The sequence below is a fragment of the Strongylocentrotus purpuratus genome, unplaced genomic scaffold (assembly GCF_000002235.5).
Source record: "Strongylocentrotus purpuratus isolate Spur 01 unplaced genomic scaffold, Spur_5.0 spur5_scaffold_16, whole genome shotgun sequence".
NCBI lineage: Eukaryota > Metazoa > Echinodermata > Echinoidea > Camarodonta > Strongylocentrotidae > Strongylocentrotus > Strongylocentrotus purpuratus.
The window spans coordinates 17,937,053-17,942,896 of record NW_022145601.1 but is presented as its reverse complement, the minus strand read 5'-3'; positions in this window follow the sequence as shown (position 1 = coordinate 17,942,896).

The window sequence follows — 5,844 nt, the reverse complement described above, 5'->3', positions numbered from 1 at the left end:
TCAACGACTTTCTCGGGATGATTACATACAGTGTACGTAAGGAACAAAAACAACCTTAGCGGTCTCCACGCTGTTTGAAATTTATGCGGATATTAAATTCCTGTATGGTCATATATGTTTACCCCATGCAATTATTTTCATGTCCAATTTGGGTTCTATTCTGTATTGAGAAGATACGAAGAAAGATAAAGAACATTTTAATATAACGTATTTTAACAATGCCCTCTGAAAGTGTTCATATTATTTTTCAGAAAGAAAATCCCACGCTGATAAGCTGTTTAAAAAGGCTATTCTGGTGACGAAAAATACAGGGGGCGAAACTGATTGATGCATGTCTTACAAAATAGCAGGAAACAAGATGATTTGTTTTACGTCATGTATATTACTCAGCATCATCGCATAGAGTGCAAATGCAACATTTTACGTCAGTTGTGGGTACCCAACTTAAAACAAATAAAGTAAATTACACCTTGATATATCAAATATTTTATACACGTATATAACTCACCCCGAGGCACATTTGTCAGTATGTAGCAAAGCTCGTTAAATGGAATATAACACAATGAAGTTATAACCCATCTTTAAGTCTAGGATTCACCAAATCTTTTGATCAACACTGTACATTTACCTCATACGCGAAACCTCGCAAAGTGACCCCATGTACATCCGTTTACGCACACTCACGCACACCAGGCACACGCACGCACATAATCACACACCCACACGTAACCACGCACACCAGTGTCTTTTGCACCGTTCATACGCTTTGCAGAAAACACCTTGACGATTAGTTGGCAGCAATTTTCTGTGATTCACTAGACTCGAAGATGATGATGATTTTGTCAATTAAGCTTTAACGCGCGCGTTGGCTAGTACGAGGTGTGTAGCATGTGCTTTAAACTTAAAATTTACTACACTTGAATAACTTCGAAGTTTTTCACGCCTTATGAAAACGGTCATTTCTGTCAACGAAGCTCTTGTTGCAATGTTCTGTTAGTTACTAGACTTGAAGAACGCTGTATTTTTCTCACGCCTTTTGATAAACGTTGATTCCGTAAATTAAGCTTTCACGCACGCGTTGTCTAGTATAAGGTGTCGTGAATGTCACGGTGTCAACTTAACGTCATTGACAAGCTCAGGAATGGCGTCTTTTCTACTTTGATTTGGAGAATCATGAACTCTGCTATTGATACAATGCCTCCTTGAAAAGATAGAGCAAACGATTATTATAGAAAGAATGAGGCCTACGTACGGATTTTTCTACTTTCCTAATTTGTTTGATACTCGACATGCTCAAAGCAAACTTCATTATACTGCCCGCTTTTCATGTTTTTTTTTTAATTAATGAATTAGGCCTATACCCACAAACAAGAAAAGATTTCCAGCAATTTTTATATTTTCTTCATATTTTCCCGATACAATCCAATCTAATCCAAAACATATTTGATATAGCGCTTTTTTCTTGCAGTTACAAAGCGCTGCACACAAGCAACCCATAAAAATAATAGTAATGTTAGAGTTAATAACAACGCCTTCTTTTGTAGGTACTTGTATTTAAAAAAAAAAGTGTTTTTCGTAACAGTACTCAACTATTTATCTATCGGAATATACCAGACCATGGATCATGACCGAAAAGAACGATCATCAGCTGGCCATCTAAATATGCTCAATTTATTTTCCATTCTTAATTATTTCATTCACATTAGACGATTAAATAACCTCTCACCTTGTTTTTCACCATTCCAAACAAAAATAGGCCACAAAATGCTCTTAACAAAGAAAACAAATTAGAGTTTGTTATCTCATTAGATTATAGGCCTAGATGTGTCGCGATGATGTCTTTTCAGTAATTCATGACGCAGTAACGTAATTAATTAATTTTACTCTGACGATAAACCACCTATCGCACTAATTCCTTCATAATCAAATGTTAAATTAAAAGCTTTGATTAAGCCATTATCTGTTCATGTTTTGGGGGTTCCAAATTAGAAGGAACAATAAGACTAAATATAGCCGTGCGTCACCATCGCAGAATATTTACTAATAAGGTGAGGCGTTATTCACGGTTTTAAATATGACGTTACGGTAGCAATATTGGATTTGCTAGAGTACAATGCCCATCCATCTGAAGTTGTTAATACATTTAATTTTCATTTATATAATATTTTTTAAAAAGTTGTTAATGTCGTGCATAACATTATCTAGTGCTTCATATCTATTTATGCAGCGCAGAATGATAATTTAATCTATTCGGTCGATAAAAGTGGCAAAATGTCAGGTTTACATCTCATCTCGTATTCTTTTGCATGCATGCTATGATGAAGTTTAGAAGACGTTAGATAAGATGAGAGGGTAGATTAGCGCCTGTATATCGATCGTAAACGAATCCTTCCGGGCTGATTACTAAAAGCTCCTCCCATTTTCATAGACAGCAGGATCGGTTATAGTAAAACACACCCATCCCTGAAATATAATGTGAGTAGTAGCGTTATCACGTTACGAAAATACCACACTCTTCGTAACAAGGGCAGGGGGTAACCCTGGTGGTATACACCTGCACATCCGAATCGGTCACACCTGGAGTTAGAACGACGTGTTTTACGTGTTTAAGTTTCGCTTTTCGCTTCCGACACAACGGTGACGCCAAATATTTATCAATATTAATAGTTCAAAGTAACACAAATTAGAATGAATACGTGTTTCGTCTGTATGACATACAGTCATTGATTCATAAACGTTTCACCTAGAAAGAGGAGATATCCTTGCAAAGAGCATCGATCGTGGCTCGTTGCTACACCCGCGTCGCTTTGCATTCAATTACTAGGTTCTCTCGCTCAATAGAAATGGTGTTCAGAATATGTTATTTTTGTCAAGAATCTGTGAAAGTCGATTGATTTATCGATGGGTATCCCCGAGAGACCGGGGGAAGGAGTTAGCGACCATGCCTAACGTGATATTGTTGGTATAGAGAACGCTCTCGTCATTAATCTAACCTTTGCTTAGGGGTGACAAGGTATATAGTTGTGAAGAGATGGAGAGGAAATAGCTTGAATAGAATGAGAACGATCGCAAAATCATGTGTCAACATAACGCTGTCAAGTAAAATAAATCGTCGTTGCTCAATAACCTTTTTGGTCCCGTTCTCATCATCATTATTATTCTCTTTCGTTCGTAGTCGGGCTTGTCTTTTATGAAAAGTCTCGGCTATACAGCTTTCTTAGCCAACCTCTTTCTTAATCTGTCGCTATGGTCGTGGAGCTAGAAGTGTCATGTGCGACACATATGAGCAGGATACACAATAATTAACTATAACTATTCCTCTTCTTCTTCTTCTCATCATTATCATTACTACTGTTATTATTATAAACATCATTATCATTACTACTGTTATTATTATAGTCATCATTATCATGTTATTATTATCATCATCATTATCACTGTTATCGTGAGATAAAGATTATAGTATCCAATTCACAACGCCAGACCAACTCTAAAGTGCTGCCACAACCGACCTATTCTTAACCATTAGGTTTTCATGTATTCTTTTGTTGATCGTTCTGTTGTCGTTCTGCTGCGGGTCTTGTCGTTGTGATCCCGTAGTTACATCGCCGAACCGACCCCTAAACCGACGTCAAAACCAACTGATTTCTAACCATTAGGTTTTCATGTATTCTTTTGTTGTTCGTTCTGTTGTCGGTCTGCTGCGGGTCATGTCGGTGTGATACCGTAGTTACATCGCCGCACCGACTGCACACCGACGTCAAAACCGACTGATTTCTAACCATTGGGTTTTAATGTATTTTTTTGTTCGGTCCGTTGTCGGACTAGTCGGTATGACGAGGGTATAAAGTGTCTATACCGATCATGCATCCTCTCTACAGGACGTGTAATACCACCCGACACAAACGCGTCATGGTGTCTAAAATGTCGAGTGACAAAAGGCGTGTACTTTCCTCGATAATGGATGCATTTTATGAAAAGATGAACTCATCCAAAGTGCACCAGAATCAAATATAGATTTCAGAGATAGGAAAGGGAGAAGGCTTTTTAGGTATAATGTAATGAGACAAAACTGAATGTATTTCTTTTAATGCCTTAGCATGGGCCAATCGTATTACCTATATTGCCCCGTATGTCAGAAGGACGAAACGCAAAAGATATTGGAATAACAGTACTCTTTGATGTTTGACAGTGGGTTTGGTTAAGTCTATTATATTATGTGTTAATGTCATATAAATTTATCAGGCTGTATGCTCTTTTACTTCGTTTAAGCCAACAAAAAATAACGATTTGTCTGTCGTGTGTGTTTGTAATGTACGTCAACTTCGCGTTAAAATGAATAGATTACAAACCAAGAAATAATACATTTATATGCTTTTGATATGACGTCAGGCTTCTTAAGATCAATTCCGTTTTGGGGTCATGGGAATTACGTGTCTTCCTTGTTAAGAATACATTTGTTTCGCAAAACTTTCGATGCATAAAAATTATGTCAATAATACACCAATTAGATTTTCTGCTTGTCTAAGCACGTGCTCATTATAGGGATAACGCCATTGCCAATGGTTTTAGAAAACGACTATGATATATGCATGCATAGTGAGAAATTTTATTTATTATTTTCGTCTCAGAATTTCAATCATATATTTATTTACCCTGTTTAAAGAAGACAAAATGCAAATATATATATATAAAACATACATGTTGTATTAACAGGACATCTATATATAACCCTAAATGGTACACTAACAGGACATCATACAACTGGTATATTACCCTAAGTCCCTAACCCTAAATTCAAAACGATATAACTAATTAAACCAATGACTAATGAATAACCTATTGTTTCTTAATGTAGATATTCATTGATTTTAAAAACTAACTTTATTTTCTTTATTGCAAAGTTGAAACTTTGATTCGACAAGGTAATCAAAATTCAATGCTTGGAAACATTCGAAGTAATGATTATTATAAATTACAAAACGCTTAAATACAGCCCCGGCATAGCACCTGAAGAGCTCTCCGAACTCTGCTGAGATGTGTGAGATCACAGTTTATACATGATTTGCACAAGCAGACGATGTCCCATGACATCTCATACATTTTCAGTGCCTGTGTTTTCATCTCCTCTTGAGTACTTTCTCTTACTTCACTACCTTCAGGATAAATATATAATCTATTACTTCACTCTAAACCCCGCGCATGGTTTAATTTTTATCACAAATGCAGCGATACAAAAATAAAGGAATCTGTCGCTTGTAAACAAAATAAGACGCCATTGTATATTCAGCTGCACCCACCGCGGTATGTTGGGCAGTTCAAGAGGGAACAAATGCCGTCCTTAATATCATTCCGGGGGGTTTTCAATTTGAAAGTCTGGCTTCTTTGATTGTCAATTAACCCCTATCCTGTGTATTTACAAGCAAAAGATTTTAGTTATCAGAATCGGGTCATATCCCTTTTGTATGGTTTGACATGCCATTACATTTATATACACTAAACTCATTATAATTTGACAAATAATAGCTTTGCAATTATGTTCATTCTTTATACGATGTCGTCTGCTTGGGCATTATTAGTCCATATAGTGACGTCATTAAAAAAAAAAATCGTTATTTTTCCGGCGAATCTCTCGTATATCCCAGCGGCTATGGAGGTGGTTGTATTTGTATTTTTATAAATCACCCGATATGTAGTTGACCTTAAACTTGTACGATGGCCATAATAGCTTACCAGTTTCTAGTGATACATTAGTTGACATATTTGTGATTTTCTTTGAATTTCACATTTAAGAGGCCTATACGTTTCCTCTGCCTGCAAACGTACAGGGCAGTATTTCTATTG